The 26095-nt window shown below is 39.4% G+C and overlaps 1 protein-coding gene across 1 annotated transcript in view; it reads right to left on the bottom strand.

The window, feature by feature from the left end:
* Window positions 1–26095, bottom strand: part of IGSF1 (immunoglobulin superfamily member 1) — a 453756-nt gene that overhangs the window by 423916 nt on the left and 3745 nt on the right. The window lies entirely within an intron of this gene.

Consider the following 26095-nt stretch of genomic DNA (forward strand, 5'->3'; position numbering starts at 1 on the left):
TCTAGGCGCGTGGGCTTCAGTAGTTGTGGCTCGTGGGCTCAGTAGTTGTGGCTCGCGCGCTCTAGAGTGCAGGCTCAGTAGTTGTGGTGCAGGGGCTTAGTTGCTCCGCGGCATGTGGGATCTTCCCATACCAGGTATTGAACCCGCGTCCCCTGCATTGGCAGGCGGATTCTTAACCACTGCGCAACCAGGGAAGTCCCTAAAATATTGTTTTAAAAAATCATAGTACTGGGGAATTTGAACATTATTTTATACAACTACATATTTTATGTACATAGGGAAGGGATGGTAATGCACGGCAAAGACGTTTTTAAAGTGGTTATTTCTTCTCACTGTGAATGACCTACCATATATTTTTGACTTTATAATTTCCAAAACGTGTTCTAGAATAAAATATAAGAAAGTTCAAGCACTCAGAAAGGTATATTAATATGGATATGTGTAAATGATATAAGGTGCTGCTAAAGACTTTGTGCAAAAGTAAAAACAAGCTCTGTGTCTTACTTACTAATGAGAAAATATTATAAGACTAATCTTTAAGGAAAAAACAGTGACAAACATATACAATAAAGTCTAAGGCCATTTAATGACATGGAAAATGCTCGTTTTCCAATGTTATATGATGACACCAAGAGACAAAGTCATGTGTCCCATCTGATTGGAATTTACAGTCATTTAAGAACACATCATTCCAAGTAAGGCATTGTCTGGCATTCAGTCTTAAGAGGTATCCGGACCTTCCTCCTAGAGCGCCACCAAATGGCTTCTCCAACTCAACAAACAAGGCCTAATATTTGAAGAACCCAGGGAATTTGGGAAGTGAGACAGGATAATAGCCACGTGGCCTGTGGCCTAGATTTGCCAAGCCCTTAGGTATAATCATTTTCTTTTCTCTCTTAGGCATGGATCCCTGAGGTTTGCCCCTTGATACCCCCAAACAATTTGATAGCATGAGAAAATGCTGGAGATAAAATGCTGAGTGAAGAAGAGCAAATGTGGGAAGACTTGGTCAAGTAGAAATTGAAATCTGAAAAAGAGAAGATGCCTGATGAGGTTGGATGGCTTAGATCTCAGTCTGATATCCAATGGAAACCAAAAAGAAAATGCAAAGAGTATGAGCAGGTTTCCTCAAACCGAGCAAAAAACAAGGCAGCCATATTTTCTGGTGTCTTTGTCTCTTCATGGTGTTTTTTCAAACTCGAAGGGCGGGAGAAGAATGTGCGGAGCAGGGCTACTTGGCTGTCCTGGGACAATACTGCCATCGTGTGGAAATAGTTTCATCGGGCCCAAGCCGTGAGCCGTTCCTCCTGGCGAGGCCTAGCAGTGGAGGGAGGTCAGATCAGGCCAGTGGAAGGCTAAAGGGAACCTGAACCCAAGACTGGCCCCCCTACCATTTTCTCTGCGGCTTGGCAGGCGCAGTGCAGAGTCAGGGCCTTGGCTTAGTATCTGATCGGCGAGCGGCCACAACCCAGGAGCCAGCCAGCCGCTGCCAGGCAGTCCAGACACAGGAAGTAGGGAGGTGGGGCCTCAGTTTCCTAACAGTGTGAGCAGGACTTAGAGCCAAGTGCGGAAGCTGGGGACATTTGTCTTGTGAATGTACCCTTTGGGGTTTAGGCATGCCGGCTACCCGTGTGTTGTGGGGCCTGGGCCCGTTGTGACAGCAGTGACAGAGCACAATGGACAGGCCAGTGCCAAGTACCCCAAATAGCCCATGTCACTGATGGAGACCGAAAGCCTAAAGTACCATTGCCTGGAGCAAGAAGGACCTGTATAGACGGAATGGGAATACACTGACTTGCCCGTGTGGCCCAGAACATCTTCTGGGAGCCTGAAATTAATTGCTCAAGTGGATGGAAACCAGGAATGTAATGGAAGGCCCTGAGGAATTCTCTGAGCCCACCCACCAGCTGGTGGCTCCTGGGGCTTTGCAGGTTCACTGTAAACCCCAGGGTGAAATCCTTTGTCCTGATGGGATCCTGATGTTATCTCAGTTCTTGCAAGGAGGGCAGAGAGGTGGCTTTTGGGGTTGGTATTTCCCTGAAAATGATAGCATTATTCCCTTCCTGTGGTTTAAGATGAAAAGCAAACCGTTGTACCTTGAGGATCAAAATATCAGGTTTCTAACACCAAGTAAAAGCAATGGCAAAACATATTGTATCTTACTCTACACTTCTATATGTGATAAGTTTGAAACATAGAAATATTTATTTATTCTATAGAGCCAATATTAACATTGGGATTTACGTTTAAAATTTTGAAGAAAACAACTAATGGTGTCTTCACGTCTAAAGCAATATATTTCTGGGTGTACTTTTGCCATGTACATAGTGAAGGCTTGAAATGTTGACAAAGAAGGCTTAATTTTGATAATATTCTGCGTAATATTATATTCTCTAAAAATGACCCACAGCACTCTCCACATTATGGAATGATTAAATATCTTGCTCCTATAGTCAAGGAAACTGAAAGCTTTTGATAAATTATTACTTAACACAAAATCCGGCCATCTATATTTAAAGACATTTAAGTAGCCTCTCTATATAAGACCTGAGAAAGCGATAGGACAAATCTCAAACCACAAGGAAATTCCACACAAATGATGTCATTTTAAATCCATAACAAACAAAACTTTCATGCACATACACACCTGCTACGCCCTGTAGAAAACAAGAATGATCAGAATGCAATAAATCAAAATATTGAGTTCCTACTAAGCTTTTGAAAGCTTTATAATCTTTATAATTGTTCACTTTTGTATTTCTTTGCCAGATGCTTAAAATATCCTTAGGATTTGAGCAACAGTAAAGAAGTGTTATGAGATTTAGCAATAAAGTTTCATCAGTTACCTCATAAACAGTTAATGTCATTGGAAATTTCCAATTACCTAATATTGTGTGAAATATCCATGGCACTAAATTCTACGTATTGTGTGACCAGGATGGAATTGAACAAAGATATGGTGTGATTGTCTATGTATGTATGTGTGTGTGTGTTTGTTTTAAACACTCCTTTAAGCAAATAAGGGAGTATATTGATGGGCCTACATCTATTTAGTTAAATGGTATCAGCTTTCGTGATCAATCATATATAATATTTGAATGCATTTATCATCAATTTGGTAATGGTGGTTGCCTCAGGAAAGTGGGATTTGTGATCAGGTGTTTCTATTTGTTCTTCAAAGATTTGTGAATTCTCATCCACTTGATCAATTCCAGTCTCCTAGAAGATGTTCTGGGCCACACGGGCAAGTCAGTGTATTCCCATTCCGTCTATACAGGTCCTTCTTGCTCCAGGCAATGGTACTTTAGGCTTTCGGTCTCCATCAGTGACATGGGCTATTTGGGGTACTTGGCACTGGCCTGTCCATTGTGCTCTGTCACTGCTGTCACAACGGGCCCAGGCCCCACAACACACGGGTAGCCGGCATGCCTAAACCCCAAAGGGTACATTCACAAGACAAATGTCCCCAGCTTCCGCACTTGGCTCTAAGTCCTGCTCACACTGTTAGGAAACTGAGGCCCCACCTCCCTACTTCCTGTGTCTGGACTTCCTGGCAGCAGCTGGCTGGCTCCTGGGTTGTGGCCGCTCGCCGATCAGATACTAAGCCAAGGCCCTGACTCTGCACTGCGCCTGCCAAGCCGCAGAGAAAATGGTAGGGGGGCCAGTCTTGGGTTCAGGTTCCCTTTGGCTTTCCACTGGCCTGACCTCCCTCCACTGCTAGGCCTCGCCAGGAGGAACTGCTCACGGCTTGGGCCCGATGAAATTATTTCCGCACGATGGCAGTATTGTCCCAGGACAGCCAAGTAGCCCTGCTCCGCACATTCTTCTCCCGCCCTTCGAGTTTGAAAAAACACCATGAAGAGACAAAGACACCAGAAAATATGGCTGCCTTGTATTAGCTCATACTCTTTGCATTTTCTTTTTGGTTTCCATTGGATATCAAACTGAAATCTAAGCCACCCAACCTCATCAGGTATCTTCTCTTTTCCAGATTTCAAGTCCTATTTGGCCAAATATGTTTAATTAACATATACTTAATAATTAGTTTTATTCCTTTACAGCTTCAAAATCTTTTATGTTATTTTCACAAATTATATCTTCATACATTGCATGTCCATTAACATAGATTTATATTGCTTATGTACTTGCCTTGCCTTTTACATTACATAGGAAAATAAAAGGTTAAAAAACAAAAATAGGACATTCCCTGGCGGTCCAAGCCCAGGTTCAATCCCTACTCAGAGAAGTAAAATCGCACAAGCCACATGGCATGGCCAAAAATATATATATATATATCTTATTATATATAAGATGTATCTTATACATATATATATTTATATTATATACACATATATGTTTATATTATATATTATATCTTATATATATCATATATATATATAATATATATCTTATATATATACATAAAATATATTCTGGTTTTTATACGTATCTGTGAAGTTTCCTTTTTCCTTGTACTGGCTAGTGTCTTCATTTCACCTTGGATGACTCCCTTTTGCATTTCTGGTATGCTAGCTCTTCTAGTAACAAACTCCATCTGTATTTCTTTTCTAGCAATGTCTTAGTTTCTCCTTTGTTTTTGAAAGTTAGTCTTGCTGGACGTGGAAACCTTGGTTGACAGGTTTTTTTTAAATGCCTTTTGGCTTCCATGGTTTCTGAAGAGAAATCAACTGCAGATCTTATTGAGGCCACCTTGTATTGATATATGATGAAACCCCTTCATGCTTACAAGATTCTTGTTTGGTGGCTCTTGTAAGTTTGATTATAATGTGACTCATTTTGGATCTCTTTGTGTTTATGTTATAAAGAGTTTCTTGCGCTTCTTAGATGTGTATATTCATGTCTTTTATCAAATTTCTACTGTGGGCCATTATTGCTTCAACTACTCTTTCTGCCTCTTTCTCTCTCTTCTCCTTTGGTAACATTATGTGTAAGACAATATACTAAATCATGTCCCACAGGTCTTGTAGGCTCTGTTCATTTTTCTTCATTATTTTTTTGTTCTGCTCCTCAGACTGGATAATCTCAACTGACCTAGCTTCAAGTTCCCTGATTCTTTCTCCTAACTGTTCAAATCTGCTGTTAGAATATTCTAGTGAATTTTTTATTTCAGTTATTGTACTTTTCAGTTCCACAATTTCTATTTTATTATTTTTTATAATTTCTATCTCTTTATAGATATTCTCTATTTGGTGAGACATTGTTCTCCTGGTTTCCTTTAGTTCTTTGTACTTAGTTTCCTTTATCCCTTTCACACCATATTTAAGAAAGTTGATTTTAAGTCTTTTCTAGTAAGTCCATTGCCTAGGCTCCATTCTAGACAATTTCAACTTATTCCTTTTTTTCCCTGTGAATGGCCATACTCTTGTTTCTTTGGATGTTTTGTTTTTTGTTGGTGGTGAAAACTGAACATTTTGAATATTACAGTGTGTCAACACTGGAAATCAGATTTCTAACCCAGAGGTTTAGTTGATGGTACTTGTTGTGGGTTGTTTTCTGCTTGTTTAGTGACTTTTCTCAATTATTTTTGTAAAGTCTGTATTCTTTGCCACGTGTGGCCACTTAAGTCTATGTTCTGTTAGCTTAGTGATCACTTAGTGTTCTGACAGACTTTCTTTAAACATCTGAAAAATACTGTCAGTCTTTGCAATTGGTTTTGTATTGGGGAGGTCTTTCGATGATTATCCAGGCTGTTCACAACTCTACTTTACCCTTCACTTACAGATTGCAAGGAGCCTAAAGAGACATGAGAGATTAGGGTCTCAGGACTTATCTGAGCAGTTGTCCAGCCCTGGGTATGTCTGTGGTTTTCTAATTTTTCCAGTACATGCAAGAAGTTTTAAAGCTCCTTCTTTCCCCCCACATTTCCTTTCACATCCTTCTCCTTCCTATGCTTCTCCATCTGTCTACTGCTTGTCCTAACTATTGTCTCTTGCCCCAGGCTGCTCTGGCCAATAATTGTGCCTTTAAATTATTTTAGTAAATGCCTTTCTTCAAGACAGTCCAGCCCTGGAAACACTGCAAGTAAGTCAAAACAAAGGTATGCTCTTGCACCAACCCTTCAGGGAGCCTCCAGATAGGTCAAAATGGACAACTGCAATTCTTTGAGAATAAAGTCCATATTGCTCCCTCAGGAACTAACATCACAGACCAGTAGGGCAAGATCCATCTTTAAGGCAGTGTGGTTTCTGGGGGGTGGTAGGTGGGGAATTTTAAATGCCACAGTCCTCTCTCACTGCAAAGTAGTCACTTCTTTTTTCACCAAGCCATTTTTGGTTTCCTTATGTTTTCAACTAGATCTATAGTTTTGTAAAATTGGATCCTGACACTTTTTGTCAACTCATTAGTTACTTTTATGAAGGGATGCATCACTGGGGTTCCCTACTTCACCACCTTCAATGACATCATCTTTGCCACATGTTTTTACATTTCTAGAAATAATCATGCTTCTTTACAATGTACCTGCTACAACAGCCATGTATGAAGAAGTGAAGTGAGGTCACGAGTAATGCTACCTCTGGCAGGGAAGGATTTTTAAATGTGTTCATTTTCTATCCTTTTCACCGTTTTTGGTCCCTTATCAGTTTTAACACTTCTCAGTTTGGTTGGGTGGTTCTGCTTCTCTTCAGGCTCTCTGAACTCCAGGCAATGGGCTTTTAAACATTTGGATGTACCCGAGTAGTTTAGCAAGCACACCTGCTCCTGTTATAATGCCACCTGGAACTGGCCTGTCTTTGGTGTCCTGACACTGTTGCCATAAAAGAACCATGCCCCACAATACCAGCATAGCACTTGAAAGCCTGCTACCTCTTGTTCCAAGGAGCAGGAACAGGAGACAAATGCCCACAAGAGCCTGCATTTGTCTTTCAGTGGATTTCTCTTATCTTCCACACTGGGTGGAGAACAAGGCCTTGCCCATGACTTTCTGTGCCTGGACTATCTGGCAGCTGCTGGCTCAATTCTAGTTCCTCACTCTCCAAGTTGTACAACAAGATCCCACCAATGTTCAAGTATCCTGTAAGGCCATAGAGAAGAAGGCAAGGAGGCCCAGCTTGGGTCTAGGCCTGTTCCAACTCCCCATATGCATGATCTTCCTCAACTTTTGGCCTCAAGGGAAGGAAGTTGTAAGGGTTTTTGGTGTTTTGAAACTACTTCCTCACAGTGGCAGTAGTGCTCCAGATATGTAGGCAAGCCTGGTCCTTGAGCTCTCATCTCCCACCCAACCAGTATGAAAAAAAAAAAAAACGCCACCAGGAGACAAAGGTGCCAGGAAATATGGCTGCCTTGTATTTTGCAGGGTTTTAAGAAACTTACTCACACTGTTGTTCTTTTGTTCTTGGTTTCCATCTGAAATCAAAACTGAGGCCTAAATTACCCATCCCCATCAGGCATCTTCTCTTGCGAGAACTCAATTTCTATTTGACCTAGTTCTGCTCTTCTTCACTCAGCTTTACATCCCATGCATTTTCCCAGGTTATCAAGTAGTCTGCTTCTGAGGCCAAGTCTCAAGGAGCCAGGCCTAAGAGAAAGAAGAACATTCCAGAAAATCAAGGGCAGCATTAGGGCATTTCTAGGCAACAACAATTGCTAATAATTATTGAGTATTTATTGAATACAATGTACCAGTAAATATTCCAAGGACCTTGATAAGAATTTATATATTGATTCTTCACAACATCCCTCTGGGTAAGTAGTATGATTCTTGCCGCTTAATAAATAAGGAAAGGTAGCCCAGAAAGTTTAAAAACCTTCTCCAAGGTCACATAGCTAATAATAGAGACAATTTAAAAATCAGATTAGCCAGACTTCAGAGCTCACACTCTTAAGGACTCGGGAGGCAAACTATAAGCTCACTTCTGAGGCACTTTGAGGAAGCCTCCCAACTTTTTCTGGTTTTCCTGTATTCTCTAAGACTCAGGTGCAGAGAGGATTCAGGAAGCAAGCTCAGTTTAGTTCTATCTTCGATTCTTGGCATACAGGAACAACAGGTAAAAATAAGTCAGATTCTGTTGACCTTCTAATCATTAGTCCACTTGCTTCTCAGTTAAGCCCTTTCCACAATGTGTTGCTTTTTATTGCAAACCTTGAAACTTCCCAAAGCCCCCTAACCCGATTTTTATTTGCTTAAGCAGGCCAAGGAATAAATTCCCACAAAGGCCCCACTTACACTCAGCTACCTGTAGATCTACCTGTAGAGGTACAGCTACCTGTAGATCTCCTTTGGCTCAGAAAGAGCAGATGAATTGGGAGTGGAGAGGAAAGGAGCTACATTCAGGTCCCAGTGTTTCAATAATCAGAAACCTGTTGACTTTGTTTAATTGTATATATGGTACATGTGTATTGATATGTATTTTTCAGTATCTTATTATGATATTAATTTTGGCTATTTACCAAATATTTCCATTACTCCTCCTGGATACTGGATCAGTGATATTAGGCCAAGGGATGGAGCCAAACCCACAGGTCTGATTAAATAAATACCCCAACCTGTCTCTGAAATTATAGCAGAACCCTCTATGGCACAACATAACCGGGACTCATAAATAAAGCAAAACAGCCAGATTATGTAATCAATACGGGTCAACCATTTGAGGCACAGAGAAGTAGAGAAAAATGAAGAGTGGATAAAGAGGAGGATACAAAGATAGCCAGCAGAAAAAAAATTCCAACATATATTATTATCCAAGTTGTGTATAAAGATAAAATACATACAGTTTATAGTAATATTATAGGTCACTTTGTGTTCACTTATCTGAATTCTATATTAACTAAATATTCTATATTGAAAAGAGGTTATTTTTCATAAGTAGAAAAACAGCTTTTTTCTTTTTTTTCTTTTTTGTTTTTTGGCCCTGCAGTGTGGCTTGTGTTCCCCGACCAGGGATCGAACCCATGCCCCCTGCCGCGGAAGCACGGAGTCCTGACCACTGGACCGCCAGGGAATTCCCTTTTTTCATATTTTTAAATTATACTTTGGATAACTAAAGTATACTGTCAAAATGCTCATAAAATACAAAAGGGAAAAAGGTACAAAATGGAAAAGATATGCAAGAAAATACCCGATTATTGTAAACATGTATGTATATATGTAAATTAAAATGTATCAATATATTTATGTAAATATAAAACATGGTAAGGATCAAATAAAGACATAATCAGTGTTTGTCTCAAGACTGTGGAATTATAAATACAGTGAACATTCCTCGTAGTTTTCCTTGGGAAGTCACAGTTTACAGCAGCTGTCTAACTTAGACAATAAATTATGTAAGCACTTAAGTACACAAATCATGTTCTCTACTTAATTACCAAATTCATTATTAAGGACACATCATTTCTATATTCTTATAAAGCATTAATACTTATGCCAAAATTAAAATATGGATATATATGATGCATAAAAGTGTAAAGATATAAGAAAAGGTCATATGATAAAGTTGTCTTAACACATACATTCAAAACCCATGGGGTTGGTAGATGCAAACTATTACATTTAGAATGCATAAACAACAAGGTCCTACTGTATAGCACAGGGAACTATATTCAATATCCTGTGATAAACCATAATGGAAAAGAATATTAAAAAAGAATGTCTGTATGTGTATAACTGAGTCACTTTGCTGTACAGCAGAGATTGGCACAGCATTGTAAATCAACTATACTTCAATTAAAAAAAAAAAAAAAAAAAAAAACCTATGTAGAGCTTGACTCTAATTTCTGTTAAAAAGAAAACCACAGGCCCAAAATGGAGTCACTTATGCTAGACCACGGCAGCAAACCAGGGCTTAATATCTAATCAAATTGAAGATTCAGCCTCCCCCAGAAATGTAGTCTTAACTGAAACAGTCAGTCAGTAATTTTATCATCAGCACCAATGAGGTACTATGTTACATGGGCCCTCTCCATTCCCCAAAGGAAGATGAGGTAACCCATATAATAAAACCCTTTTTCCCAAAAGGGAGAAGACCTACTCTGAAATAATACTCTTCTCTGTTTATGACTTCCTCATCCTGCCTTTGAAAACCTTTCCCTTTCTGTAGCCATTTAGAGCTCCCCTCTACTTGCTAGGTGGGTTGCTACCTAATTCATGAATGAATCATTCAATAAAACCAATTAGATCTTCAAATTTTTCTCATTGGAACTTTGGTTTTTAGCATTTCCTTAAATGAAAATAACTAAATATGAATGTTTATTTTGAGCATCCGGTTTGAGCCACTGAAATACTTACTAGTGAGCTCTCCATCTGTAAAGACATTTAAAAAGAGAGACGCCATTTTGATTACTTTCTAAAATATGTGAGCCAGAAAATGGGGGACTCCGTAGGAGCCTGAGAAATGAGCCAAATCAAACAGCACAAGGTCTCATGGCTGAAAATGGCTTCCTGCAAGCTTTGAGATTCCAGCAATTTCTTTTCCTCTTGCAGGGATCCCTGAGACTTGAGCCCTGCATCAGAAAACTTGAAAATGCGGGAAATCCTACAGAATGTTGCAGAAGAGATCTGCAAAGCTTTGGTCTAGTGGAAAGAGAACTCTTGAAAAGATGCCTGATGAGGGTGGGTGGTTTTCAGGGACATTTCGATTTCAAATGGAAACCAAAAGCAAAAGCCCAGCACCGCGAGCCGAGCCGTTTCTCCAAAATGGGTTTCATGCAGCAACCATGTTTCCTAGCTCCTCTGTCTCTAGTTGGCGTTTTTTTCAGACTGGATGGGCGGTAGAAGAGGAGCCGGGGGCAGGGCTAGTTGGCTTTTCTGGAGCCATACTGCCATCACGAGGAAGTAGTTTTAGAAAAGCCAAAATTGTAAGCGTGAATTCCCCTGAGATCTAGCCTTTAAGAAATCTGTGGCTAAGTCCCAGGCTTAATGGGCCTTGACCAAGCTGGGTCTCCTTTACTTGAACTCTGAGGCTTTCTAGGAGCCCTGGACAAAGGAAGAATGTTGGTAGAGAAGCTTCTGAGTGAGGGGCCGGGACTGTGGCATGGTTTTTGTTTCCTCCCACTGGGGGCGGAACTAGAGGAAAGCCCGCAGAGCCTATGCAGAGCTTCTGTGCATTCGTCTCCTGCCCCTGCCCCGTACAGAATGAAACAGTTGGGCTGGCACAAGATGTCCCCGTACTCTGGGGCCTGGGCCCCCTGTGTCAGCAGGGTCAGAGTTGGGGTTAGGGATGGGAATCTCACTCCATGTCACATCTAACAGCTGCTGGTCTGTGATCTGGAGTTCCCATGGACACCCAAAAGGCTGGTACACTCATTGCCTGGAGCAAGGATGGCCACCCTGCCATGCCAAGCCGGTGAACTCCAGAACGTCAGTAGGAGTCCCAATGTAACAACCAAATGGGAACCAAGAATGGAGAAGAAGGCCTGGAGTTATTTTCTGAGCCCAGGAGGATGTGGTTTTGTAGCTTTTTTTCTAGGGCTCAGTATGACGACTACCCCTTAAAGCGACCTGCTCTCATCAGGGACAGAGATACGTTCCTTAGTGGTTAGCTTTCCCCTAAGGAAGATGAAACCCTTGGGGCTTGGGACCGAATCATTCATTCATATCAGCTAGTATTATTCTCTGTGCCTGCTTCTTAGCCTTTTACTGATGAAGATTCCTTGTAGGCTTCACAAGATATCTTCTTTGGAGAACTGAGCACATCAGGACCCCTGAACACTTGCCTATTTTAGTGCCACTCACTCTTCTGTACCTGAGATGATCTCAGTATATAAGCCCTTAGAGAAAGGCCAAGCAGTCCATGGAAACAAGCTTTGGTATTTGTATCTTCTTTCTCCTGCTCTCTCTTCTAAATCTATTTCATTTGAATGTTTCCTTGTGTAGCTCCCATGGGGTTGTTGGTATGACTTTAGTATGAGGATATCCTTGGGTTTTGAGTTTTTCCCTTCTGTCATACATTTCCCAGTCCTTGTATCACAAGGGCACCTCACATATCATTAAATATCCTTCAGATGATTGGATTTTGTGTTACTTAGAAGTTTGCCCGAAGATTTTTGTTTTCTTTACTACAAAAAGTGACCTTTTTCATTTCCATATGTAAACAGAACTATGCATATTTTTTTAGAGAAATACAATCTTACACTGGAGGCTATTTTAAAGCCTGAAGGCTATTCCTTGGTTTCTTGATTTCAAATATAAACCAGTCTTGTTAATATTTCAAAGATTCAGTCACGTATAAAGTTAAAAACTGATGGCATAACCTTAGAAAAATTATTCCAGAAAGGTGGACACAGTGAGCAGTTTGCTTGGAATCCTTCCTTTGTGCATATTCACTCTTTAGAATCCATACATATTTATGTACTCAACTTCAGGTAATAATACATGTGATAAGCATATACTTTATTTTTCCCTTTCTCTTTTCTTATATTAACAAACTAGGATGATTTGATCCTGAAGATTCAATAATTTGCTTTAATCCCTAATCAAAGGTGTGAGATATCTTGCCTGATCAAGACACAGAGAATGGAATTCAGTCTTTGCAAGGACTTACAAGGATTACCTAGTGTAGCGGAACCATGTGAGATCCAACCTATCTGAGAACAATAGGTGCTTTCCCCTCAGCAATGTCAGCCATTGCAAAGGAAAGCTCAATGAATTTACTTTCCCTACTCTCTCTTCTCCTATAGGAATGTGGCTGTGTGATCACTTTTGAGAGGCATAGTCTCTGGAGGAAGGGTATGATCATGTGCAAGGTTAACTGATGCACATAAATTGCCCTCAGACAAGTTAAACAAATTGACAATGCTTCCAGGCTCATAGGAGCATGTCTGTTTCTACAAATAATCACATAACACTGGGCAATGTCGATGGCTTCATCTTCAGCAGCTTGCTCAGGATATATTAGTTGGGAGTTGGAGATAGTTGAGAACTTCTTGAACCATAATTTACTTGGATAATGGTGAATTTGAGAACCTCTGCCAATAGACTTTTCTGTGCCATGGCCTTTTTCTTCTGGGAAGTTCGTGCCCCATTCTTTTTTCCCCTTTCCTGCTAAATTGTTTTCCTTTAGCTTTTCATTTTGGAATAGCTAATGATCTGTAATGGATGTCAGTGGTTGAAGGGGAGTAAACACTGACAAGAGTTGTTCTTAGTTTCCAGTTTTGGCTATTTTCATTATAACTGAAATACTGAAATTCAGCTAGGAACTATTTCCTTAGGCTTCTATCCACTCTCAGTCCATTGGCTTCTGTTAAGGATAGCTGGGGTGAGGTGAACACAGTATTCTTGAGCCTAAGGAATTCCAGAGCTGAGGCCACCTCTTTTTTTTTTTTTTTTAATAAATTTGTTTATTTATTTATTTTTGGCTGCGTTGGGTCTTCGTTGCTGCGCGCGGGCTTTCTCTAGTTGCGGTGAGCGGGGGCTACTCTGTTGCGGTGCGCGAGCTTCTCATTGTGGTGGCTTCTCTTGTTGCAGAGCACGGGCTCTAGGCGCGCAGGCTTCAGTAGCTGTGGCACATGGGCTCAGTAGTTGTGGCTTGCGGGCTCTAGAGCGCAGGCTCTGTAGTTGTGGCGCAGGGGCTTAGCTGCTCCGCGGCATGTGGGATCCTGCTGGACCAGGGCTCGAATCTGTGTCCCCTGCATTGGCAGGCGGATTCTTAACCACTGAGCCACCAGGGAAGACCCTGAGGCCACCTCTTGTATTGCCTACAATTCCGTCTTCATACATTTGTCTACTCTTCTCCACCATGTGGCCAAGTCAAAGTACTGTTCCAAGGCAGGCACCCCAGCACATCTGATCCAGGCTTTCTCTCTTGGTCTGTTTTAGCAGAAATAATTTCAGGAGGTCAGCGGTCACCTTTCACCTTCACAAGGCACCTGGAGTCGTTGAGGCATACTCTACCAAATGTCTCCAAGACACTCCTGAGAGCTAATGACACTTTGTCAATAATCAATTATTGCCTCTCGGCTCGAAATACACTCTTCAAAATATCCTCTATGATAAACAGTGAGATTTTTCTCCCTGCACTCTGAGCTCTGACACTGCTACCAAATGGTGCCAAGGTCCTGGTCCCGAAGTTCTATGTCCCAGACTGTCTGCCTCATGCTCAAGGGACAGGAAGAGGAGGCAAATGATCGTAACCTCTGCATTAGGTTGTGAATCACTTCCTATAGTCTTGCCTGCACTGGGAGGGGCTCCACCCTGACTTCCTGTGCTTGTACTTCCTGGCAGCTGCCTGTTCGGTCCGGGCCACTCACTAGCCAGCTTTTACAATTATATCTTGCCTTTGTCAATGTATCCTGGAAGGCCTCAGAGATGAAGGCAAGGATGCAACGCTTGGAGCTAGGGGATGCTCAACCTCCTGCAGGTCCAACATTCTTCAACTGCTGGGTCTCCTGGGAGGAAATACTGATGGCTTAGGGCTTCACCAAATGATTTCCTCATGATGGCAGTAGTGCTCCAGAAATGTCAACCAGCCCTGCCCCGAGGCCCTCTTCTCCCGCCCATCTAGTCTGAAAAAACAAAAGGCAAAGGCACCAGGAAACAAAACTGCCTCACATATTGCCCAGTTTGAGGAAACCTGCTCACGCTACTGCATTTTTGCTTTCCATTTCCATCTATAATCAAACTGAAGCCTAAACCACTCCTCACCATCAGGCATCTTCTTTCATCAAGCATTACCCTTCCACCAGATATTGGCTTCACAGTTCAGCTCTTCTTCACTCAGCATTAGTTCTCCAGCACTTTCCCAATTATCAAGTTAACTTCTAGGGATAAGTCTCAGGACACCAGGACTAAATGGAAGAAAATGTTGGAAGTTCCAGGCCTGGAGGAGGTCACTTCTAGTCATCTGTCCTCAAGGGCCTCTTAGATTCCCAGGGAGTTTCCATCCATTCTCTAGGACACACTAATATGTTTGTGTTTGGTGGAAGGCTGTTTTTTGACTCAGCTCCTGAGAATTCTTTCCTTAAGGCCTATAATAACTCTTGTTGGTTAATAGCACGTCCTACATGCGACACCAAACGTACTCTTATATTTATTTACTTTTTAATTTAAAAATGTTTATTAATTATTTTTACCATGTTTCTGTCACTTCTATGGCAGGAGCTAATTTCTGCTTCTTTAGTTTAGAACAGATAGAAGATTATTCTGTTTCCAGTGAATCTTGGGGACATATTATTGGAACTTAAGATTTCAGTGCATTCCTGTCTATATTTTGAATTTTCGTGTCGTTTCCAATGTCTGCTTTTCAGGTGGAACTACTACATTTTATTGTATGTACATTTTTTAAAATTTATTTATTTTAATTTGTTTATTTTTGGCTGCATTGGGTCTTTGTTGCGCGCGGGCTTCTCACTGTAGTGGTTTCTCTTGTTGCGGAGCATGGGCTCCAGGCACACTGGCTTCAGTAGTTGTGGCACGGGGGCTCAGTAGTTGTGCCTCGCGGGCTCTAGATCACAGGCTCAGTAGTTGTGGCTCACGGACCTAGTTGCTCCGTGGCATGTGGGATCTTCCCAGACCAGGGATCGAACCCATGTCCCCTGCATTGGCAGGTGGACTCTCAACCATTGCACCACCAGGGAAGCCCCTGTATGTACATTTTAAATGATATTTTTCATACATATTTGTTTAATAATCTGTTTTTACATACATTGGCATAAACTATATAATTCTGCCAACAGAAATGAATTTATTTGGTGGATGTGAATATGTTTGCACATGTGAGTTTTTAGAAATTATGGGTTAGATCATATTGAATCTAATTTTGTCCTATATTTTTAACACATTAATTATTGTACATGGGCCCATATCCTTAATCTTTTTTGCTATGAGAATAGCTTTATTTTCCCACATACATTAAGGTGATACACACCACTTTAAAATATTCAAAACTAAAGAGATTATGAATTAGAAGTTAATAAATGTTCATAATCCTAACTTTTATAAATAACTAGAGTTTTTAACTTTTATGGCTCTTTCCTTTCCCTTGCAGATATAATATGAATAGTTTTTATTCAAAGATTTATACTTAATATATATTTTTATATCATTCTTTGTTCACATACTGTATAATGAGCATCTTGCCAAAATCTTCTTATATTCTTGGGGCTTGTTTTCTAGACATTAAACAAATAACTCCATTTGTTTCATTAATTAATCATAGTTATTTATGAAATATCACTATACTTCATATGTATGATGATGAAAACAGATGTTATTTAAAATCCTATTTTGCTCATGCATAATGACTGAAATAAATTTATTATACATATATATTCCTCTATGGAAGTATACAAGCTATCTAAAATATCTCTCAAGAATTTCATTCATATTAAGTATTTGTATCAATTTGATCTACTTGGCAAAATTTATCTCATGATTCTCTTACCCCCTTCAATGTGTCCTGGATTCCCCTCTGTCTGGTGCTTAACATTCTGATATTCCTTTCATCCACATTCAGGGGACTTTTTTTTCATATCTCCTCTATGGGATCTCCAATTTCATGAAACCCATATTTTCCCTTTTTTAATTGTTTGTAAAACTTTTTTTTAAAGCACAAGGTAAAGTAACTTTTTGAAAAAGGCTATAAGGCTAAATTTTTAAGACCTTGCATATCTAAGGATATCTTTATTCTTACATTTCATTGAAAGTTTGGCTGTGTATAGAATTCTAAGTTGGAAATAATTTTTCTTCAGTATTTTGAAGACATTGTTTCTCTGAATTCTAGTTTCCAGTGTTGATGTTCAGAAGTTCAAAGTCATTCTGATTCTTCATACTTGTAGGTTAGTTATATGATCTTCCCTGTTACTGGTGTTCCGAAATTTCATAATATGTCCTCAGGTAGGTCTTTTTTACCCACTATGCTGGCAACTTGGTGGCCCCTTTCAACCTGGAATATAATATTTTACATTTCTGTGAACTTCCTGAGAACTCCTATTATTCAGATAATAAATCACATTTACAGATGTACTCTAATTTTCTTAGTTTTTTCCCTTTTTCAATTTTTAAAATTACAAGTATGGTCTTTTTCCAACCTCTTTCATGAGTTTTGTATTTCTACTATGTTACTTTTAATTGTTGTGTTCTTTTTCGTTATTCTTCTCATTGCATCCTTTTTTTCTATCACAGTTGCAATATCATCTCTTGACTGTCTGAAGATATTGAGAATAATTATTTTTTAAAGTTCTCTTCTCCCTTAAAGTTGATCTTCTCCAATATAGTTCTTCTATGTTTTTGTCTATATCTTTCACCGTTAGGGCTCCCTTTAGAGATTAAAAGAGACACTATGGCTTTCTTTTGATTAGTGTTTGCTTGGTATATATTATCCTATCATTTTTATTTTTAACATATCAATATCTTTATATTTAAAGTGAATTTCGTATAGCCAGAATATACTTGGTTCTTACTTTTATTAATACAATCTGAAAATCTCTGTCTTTTAAATAGATTATTTAGATCATTTACATTGAATGTAATTATTAATATGGTAGTATTTAAATCTATCATTTTGCTGGTTGTCTTCTATTTGTTCTTTTTTTCATCTTTCCTGAAATTCTAGTGGATCAACTGAGCATTTTTTATGATTCCAGTTTTATCACTATTAGTGCATCAGTTATACTCCTTTTCAAATTTGTACGTGGTTGACTCGGGTTTAAAAAATATATATATAATTAATCCCAGTTTAATTTCAAATAATGTATCGCTTCTTGTATACTGTAAGAACCTTATGACAATATGGTCTTGCTTCCCATCTTTTGTGCTGTCATTATACCTGTAAAATATGCTACTGGGCTTCCCTGGTGGCACAGTGGTTAAGAATCTGCCTGCTGGGGACTTCCCTGGTGGCGCAGTGGTTAAAAATCTGCCTGCCAATGCAGGGGACATGGGTTCGAGCCCTGCTCTGGGAGGATCTCACGTGCCACGGAGCAGCTAGGCCCGTGCGCCACAGCTGCTGGGCCTGAGCTCTAGACCCCGAGAGCCACAACTACTGAGCCAGAGTGCCACAACTACTGAAGCCCGCGTGCCTAGAGCCTGTGCTCCGCAACAAGAGAAGTAACTGCAGTGAGAGGCCTGCGCACCACAACGAGGAGTGGCTCCCGCTCACCACAACGGGAGAAAGCCCGTGCACAGCAACAGCAATGAAGACCCCACGCAGCCAAAAATAAATAAATAAAATTAATTAATAATAATAATAAAAAAAAGAATCTGCCTGCCAATGCAGGGGACACGGGTTCGAGCCCTGGTCCGGGAAGATCCCACATGTCGCAGAGCAACCAAGCCTGTGTGCCACAACTACTGAGCCTGTGCTCTAGAGCCCACAAGCCACAATTACTGAGCCCGTGAGCCACAACTACTGAAGCCTGCGCGCCTAGAGCCCGTGCTCCGCAGCAACAAAAGCCACCGCAATGAGAAGCCACTGCACCACAACAAAGAGTAGCCCCCTGCTTGCCACAATTAGAGAAAGCCCATGCGCAGCAACGAAGACCCAATGCAGCCGAAAATAAAATAAATAAAATAAATAAATTTTTTAAAATAAATAATAAATAAAATAAAATTTACTATAAAAAATAAAATAAAACATGCTACTATTTTTCTAATAGACAGTCAAATATATTTTAAAACAATTAGAAATAAGGAAAAATGTCTTTTGTATTTACTTTCATTTTAACTCTTTCTATAGATCTCTGATTCTTTGTGTCAATCTCGGGTGTCTGTCTGATACCACATTCCTTTTTTTTTTCTCCTTATTTTGAAAGACATTTTTGATGGTATAAAATTCTGGGTTGATCATTTTATTTTTATTTTGTTTTGTTTTGTTTTCAGTACCATTAAGATGCCAGTCTGTTTCCTTATAGCTTGCATAATGCTTGTCCAGTCTACTATAAATCTTATATTTGTTACTCTCCAGGGAATATCTTGCCTTTTGTATCCAGCTGTCCTCTAAATGTTGTCTTTATCTTTGGTTTCAGGAGTTTGAGCATTGATGTGTTTTTATATGTGTATAAGTCCATGTTTAACTACTTGACAGTTTCACCCCACAACTTCCTGTGCTGGGACTTCCTTGCGGCTGATGGCTCAGTCCAGGCAGTCCCACTGGCCGGCTCCTACACCTGGACCTCACCTTTGGCATACCAGCATTAGGACTTTGGCCAGAGCTCCTATAATAACTCAGAGAAGACAGGGAGGCCCAATCTGGGACCAGGGCTCAAGAAGCCCTTCCACTGAATGGCTCTTTCGAAACTGAAAGTCCTCACGGAAAGAAAGCAATGCCGGCGTAGTTAGATTTTAAACTATTTCCTCACGATGGCAGTAGTGCACCATCTATGCCAACGAGTATTTTCCTCCCTGCCCCCCCAGCCCTCTTCACCCGCCCATCCTGTTAGAAAAAAACGTTACCAAGAGGCCAAGTCACCGGGAAATATAGCTACTTAGTATCTTGTCCAGTTTAATTAAACCTGCTCGCTGCTGTACTTTTGCTTTGGTTTTCATCTGAAAACTGAGGCCTAAAACTACCCACCCTCATCAGGCGTCTTCTCTTAGCAAGAATTCAGTTTCCACTAGGCTTAGTCTTCACAGTTCTGTTTTTGTTCACTCAGCACATTATATCTCCAGCCTTTTCCCAAGTTATCAAGTTGTCTGCTTCTGTGGGTAAGTCTCAGGGATCCAGGCCTAAACAGAAAAATAAAATGCTGAAAATCCAACCAGGAGGGCATCTCTACATATCCATGTGTCCTTGCCTGGCTCATCTCTATGGCTCTCAAGTAATTTTCCTACATTTTCTAGGTAAAGACATAGGTTCTGTATGTTGAGTTGTTGGCAGCAATTTGACTGGGGCCCTAAGAAGAGGGTCCACATAGCTCTCACCATTAACTGCCATACAATGCCCTACATGGCAGGATATATGTGTGTATATATAGAAGATATATATATATCTTCTAATCAGAGGTTACTCAGATAACCTAGTCCATTAGAGATCAGTTTTAAAACCATTTCCTCATTAATAAGATGTGCTTGCCAAGGATTCAGAAATAACCATGTGCTGATCAAGAGTAGAGCACTGCCATAAAACTTACGACCACTGATAACCTTTTGGATTATGTCTTTCCACTCCTCTCAATACACAGGGTTCTATATTTGTGTTCAAACACAACAATAAATTTATATTAAAACTGAATGTTACATCACTCTTTTTGAATTATGGTTTTCTCAGGGTATATGCCCAGAGTCTGTCATACAGAGTGAAGTAAGTCAGAAAGAGAAAAACAAATACCGTATGCTAACACATATATATGGAATCTAAAAAAAAAAAAAAAAAAACTTGTCATGAAGAACCTAGGGGCAGGACAGGAATAAAGACACAGACGTAGAGAATGGACTTGAGGACACGGGGAGGGGGAAGGGTAAGCTGGGACAAAGTGACAGAGTGGCATGGACATATATACACTACCAAATGTAAAACAGATAGCTAGTGGGAAGCAGCCGCATAGCACAGGGAGATCATCTCCGTGCTTTGTGACCACCTAGAGGGGTGGGATAAGGAGGGTGGGAGGGAGACGCAAGAGGGAGGAGATATGGGGATATATGTATATGTATAGCTGATTCACTTTGTTATAAAGCAGAAACTAACACACCATTCTAAAGCAATTATACTCCAACAAAGATGTTAAAAAAAAAATAAACCATAAGGAAAAAAACCCCCAAAACTGAATGTTAGTACATTATGGTTTCCATAAGAAATTTTCACTCCTGATTCCCAGGCATTTTAAGACTATTATATAAAATTTGCAAGTCCTCATTTTTATAAATAATTTATTAAAAATGCTTTTTATTGCCTTACTTATATATTGAATATACAGTATGTATGAGGTATATGTTATATGCATATATATACATGTGCACATTTGTTTCTGCTTAATTATAATTTTATTTATATTGGGTGTAGTTTTACACAAAGTCTTCTGCATAACCGTATGTAAATTGTGTGGTCTCGTGTCAATATATATTTTACCCAGCTTGAAATTTCTTAACATTTTATCTTAGAAAGAGGTCTCTCTTCCAAGCAATTAAAAGAGTGACATCTACTGTTGGCAACCTGTTCACATTTTAAAGCCAAAAATAAATGGCACCTCAGTCAAAACTTTATAACTTTTAAACTCTCTCTGCCATACATTCTTACATGTTTCCTGTGCACATATATTTTTTAGCCTAAAATCCCAGTTCCCTTGTACCTCAAGTGTTCAAATATGTTTTCTTCACTGATTATAGTTTGAGTTCTTTGCAAACATCATTAAATATTCCTTGGAATACTTCATATGTCTAAAGGTGCCTCCCCATCTTTTTGCATTTCTTAGAATTAAGCATACCTGTTTACAAAATTACTGGGTACATTAGCCATGTATAAAGTGCAGTGAGGTCATAAGTAATGCCCATTCAAGCAGACAAGGATTTCCAAAACATGGGTGTCTCAAATGCTCTTTGTTTTCTGTGATCAGTTAGAGATATAAACACATTAGGTCTCAAATGGCCACCAAATTAAGTTTTGCTAATAATTTCTTCTGTACATATTTGTTCTGAATTGGTTCTCAAATTACAAATATATTATTGGCTTCTTGAAATACACAGTCTATGAAGAACAAATAGAAACACTTTATCCCAAATCCTTGTTTCCCAAGGGAACCACTATTAGCAGCTTGATGAGTATGTTGGTTTAAATTTAATAAAAGTGATATAAAACTATTTTCAAGAGCTAAATAGATTTAGCCTACATGTCATCATTATACTCCCTATACTCCTCAGCACAATGCTAAACACACACACACACACACACACACACACACTAAACATTTCCATTTCTTTTCTTCAAACCCATCTTGGTCACATTGTACATGGAGTTTGGTGCCCTGAATTTTTGAGTCAACAGTGGACAGTGGGCAATTGCCAATAGCATTAACTATTCATGAGCAATATGATAGTTTTTCATGGTTAAATCTCATAGCATTCCTTTATTACTGAGCAAATCATAAGAATAACATGCATCTGGAAAAGAATCAGTAATTTGACGAAATATAAAGCAATAAAGAAATGATACTAAATGGGAAGGAAATCCAAAAAAGAGGGGATATATGTACATGCAGAGCTGATTCACTTTGCTGTACAGTAGAAACTAACACAACACTGTAAAGCAGCTATACTCCAATAAAAATTTTTTTTAAAATTAAGAAAATTTTTTTTTAAAGTAATATCTGTTTTCATGAAAGAAAAAAAAAGAAATGATACTCTGAGTCACAGGAACTCAGTAGATACACCATTGATGTTTGATCTACTGCATTTTGCTTTTATGTTACATTTATTATATAATTATACATGTGTGGGCACCTGTGTAATGGCTGTCATAGTTTGCTGGTATGGATTTTGACTTACATGATACATGTGGAATATCCTTACAGTTTGAGTTGTTTCCTTCTATCATCATTGTCTTAGGTCTTATAAACGCCTCTTCATACGACTTTAAATATGCTTCAGAAACAGGATTTTCCGTTAAGCACAATTTAGAAATGCCTTTCTGTTTGTATAACAATTAAGAGTGAGGCCTTTAAATCCTGCGTATACATAGACCTGTGCACATATTTAAAAGAAAAATAGATCTTGTAACACACTCTTTTCTTAATTGCATGTTGGGATAACGTTCGTTTCTTTTTTAAAACATTTCACATGCAAGCTTTTCTTGCTTTCAACACTTCAAGACTTCAGACAAGTAGAAAGTTAAAACTTGAAGGCAAGCCATTGGAAACATCACTCTAGAAAGTTAGACACTGTCACTTGTTTGGTTGTACACTTTCCGGATACTTCCCTTGTGCCTATTCACTTTTTAAAATACATGTGTTTATGTGTTCGACTTGAATTAACCATGTATGTAATAAGTAGAAAAAGACAGACTTTATTTTTCCTTTTCATTTTCCTTGTATTAGACACCTAGGATGGTTTGATCCTGAAGTTTCAACACTTTGCTTTTTTCCCCTGAATCAAATTTTTGGACATCTCTCCTGAGAAGGACTCAAGAGAATGGATTTCAGTCTTTCCAAAGATTGACGAAGACTGCCTGCTCTAGCTGAACTTGCTGAAGCTGAACCCAGAAAATGGACCCTTTGCCCCTCCTCACTATCCATTCTTATAAAGGAAAACTCAATGATCCTCCTTGGCTCCACCTCTCTGCTTTCCTGTGGGAGTGTGGCTGTGTGATCACTTTTGAGAGGCAGAGTCTCTGGACAAAGGGTATTCTCCTGTGAAAGATTAACCAATGCTGACCAACTGACCTCCAAAGAGTTGAGCCAATTGACAATGCTTCTCACCTGGTTAGGAGGTTGTCCAATTCTACAAATCATTACACAAACTGGGTGATATTAATGGCTTTATTTTCAGCGGCTTGCTCAGGGTTATAAGGAAGAGTGAAGAGTATTATAGGAGAACAGGTGGAATTGCAATTTATTTTGGTACTGGTGAATTTGAGAATCTCTACTAGTAAGACTTTTGTGTTGCGTGGCCTTTTATTGCCTGGAAAGTGCCTGTTCTTTCCTTTGCCACATTTCCTACTGGGTGGGGTTTTTTTGTTAACTTTTCATTCTGAAACAGCTTTTGATCTGAGATGAGTATCAATGGCTGAGCGGTAGTTAGGGTTGGCAAGAGTTACAATCTCCTGTTACTGGGTCATGGTATCATGCTTGAATTCCTGAGACTCAGAAAGGTGCTGTTGTTTTAGGCTTCCATCCACTTCCTGGCCAAATGTAGTCTCTTAATGCATACCAAAATGTGTGAACTGAAAATTCTTGAGCACGAAGAATTCCAGGTCTAGGGAATTCTGTCACACTCAATTCTAACTGCAGATATGGGTCACTGTCTTTACACAGTGTAGCATATGACCAAGTCAAATTGTTACAACAATCAGGCAGCTTAGTTCATCTGATACAGGCTTTCTTTGCTATCTGCTTAGCTGAAGTAGGGTGAAGAGGTCAGAGGCCACCTTACATCTTCATAGCGTACTTGACCACTGGGGCATGCTTTCTCAAATGTCTCCAAATCTTCCTTGGCTGCCCTTAACCAAGAACAGCCTCAAGGATATCTAGACCCAAATGCTTCAGATTTGAAGTGAAGGAGGCCCAGCTCAGGGCCAGCCTCCACTCAACCTCGCAAAAGACCAAACCTTTCTCAACTTCTAGGCCTCACAGGAGTGCTAACAACTTTAGGTTTTGTCAGACTACTTCCTCTAGGTGGCAGTATTGCTCTGGAAAAGCCAATTAACCCAGCCCGCCCCCACCCACCCCAGGCCTACTCCTGCTCATTCAACCTGAAAAAGCCACCAAGACACAAAGGAGTCAGGAAAAAAGCTGCCTTGCTATCGCCCTGTGTGGGGGAAATTTGCTCAAACACACATATTTTTGCTGCTAGTTTCCCTGATAAATCAAACTGAGGCCTAAACCACCTACTCTCATCAGCCATGTTTTCTTTTCAAGAATTTCATTTCTACTCTACCAAACCTTTGCCGGTCTGGTCTTCTTCGCTCTGCCTTGACCCCCAACATTGTCCCTTGTTATTTGCTGTAATGGGCAATTCTTAGGGATCCAGGGCTAAGAGAGTAAAGAAAATGGTGGAAATAAGGGCCTGGAGAAGAACAAGTCTCAGCACCAGGCCACGTGGTTCTTTACTGATCTCACTGCCAGGTTCCCTGGGAGTCCTCCACTTTCTGAGTGGGCACTAGGCCTTGTGTTGACTGGGAGGCAGCTATTTGGCTGGAACCCTAAGAGGAGGGTCCGGATAGCTCTCAAGTTTTAATTCCACACACTGTTCCACTTGGAGTGACACAGACACTCGAACGTATATAAATTCCAGTCAGAAGGGACAGGATTTTGTTTCATGGTTTCATCATTTAACACTGGAACACAACAGTGTTCCCATGCATGTGATTATGACCTTCAACAGCTTCCTTTGACTTTATTATTATGTATGTGTATGCTACTTAATTAAGTCTTAGGGATCAGTCTCCCTTCATTTTCTCGTAAGCAACTAACACATGGTGCTTGCAAAGGGTTTAGAAAATAACCATGTGCTGATCGAGAATAAAAGTGTTGTCAGAAAGTCTGTATTAAGCACTAATAACCTTTTGCACATTTACTTCCATTCTTTCAACACACACAACACAGTTCTATATTTATGGTAATAAACTACAACAAATTTACATTTAAATTGGACTTATATATGCATACTGTCTTAGATCCCAAATTTTCACTTCTGATTCCTGGGTAGTTTGAAATTATCATTAAACATTTGCAAGACCTGGATTTTAGACAATAAAACACTTGCAAAGAACTACTCGGTTGACCCATTAATTAAATAATATTAATTAGGTTCTCACTTAATCTTTTTTTAATACATACACAGGACCTAAAACACCAATAATGCCACCACTCAGGAATCTTGATTTTGAGATTTGCCTTACCTAATCATTAATACGATGACACACATGTACAAATTTTTTTTTTCTAAAACTAATATTGGAACAGACACTGGATACTCATGAGCCAGAACATTAGGGTTTCTTTTCTTATACTACTCAAAATTTACACCCAATTTTTATCTTAAGATTTTCTTTAAAGACTGTAAAGAACGAAAACAGAATTCAATAATTGAAGGTTGAAATTGGTATCTCTCAAATTCCATCACCCAGATGTGTATCCTAAGAAGACTTTAATTTAAGGAGGATGCACTCACACCCTTTACATGCAGCTATAATCTTTCATTAATGCCTCGCTTTATATAAATATAAATATGGATATAAATGTCAACTGAGAATTTCAAGTTGAAAAGCATACTCACTATAACACTGGCCATCATTTTAAATATGCAGCTTTTTAAAATGTTTATATATATATGTATGTGTATACATATACATATATATATAAATAAATGTTTACACACACATATACAAACACACACACACACACACAGGACTGCTTCTCTCTAAACATAATTGGACGCATACTGGCTGTAGTTTTACACAATCCTCAGCACTACCTTATACCGTTTGCATACTTGCATATCAATATATATTTCTGAGTGCTTGAAAATGTTTTATAGCTTACTCTAGAAAACCCTTCT

Source organism: Balaenoptera borealis (genome assembly GCF_965194805.1).
Source record: "Balaenoptera borealis genome assembly, chromosome: X".
NCBI classification, from domain to species: Eukaryota; Metazoa; Chordata; class Mammalia; order Artiodactyla; family Balaenopteridae; genus Balaenoptera; species Balaenoptera borealis.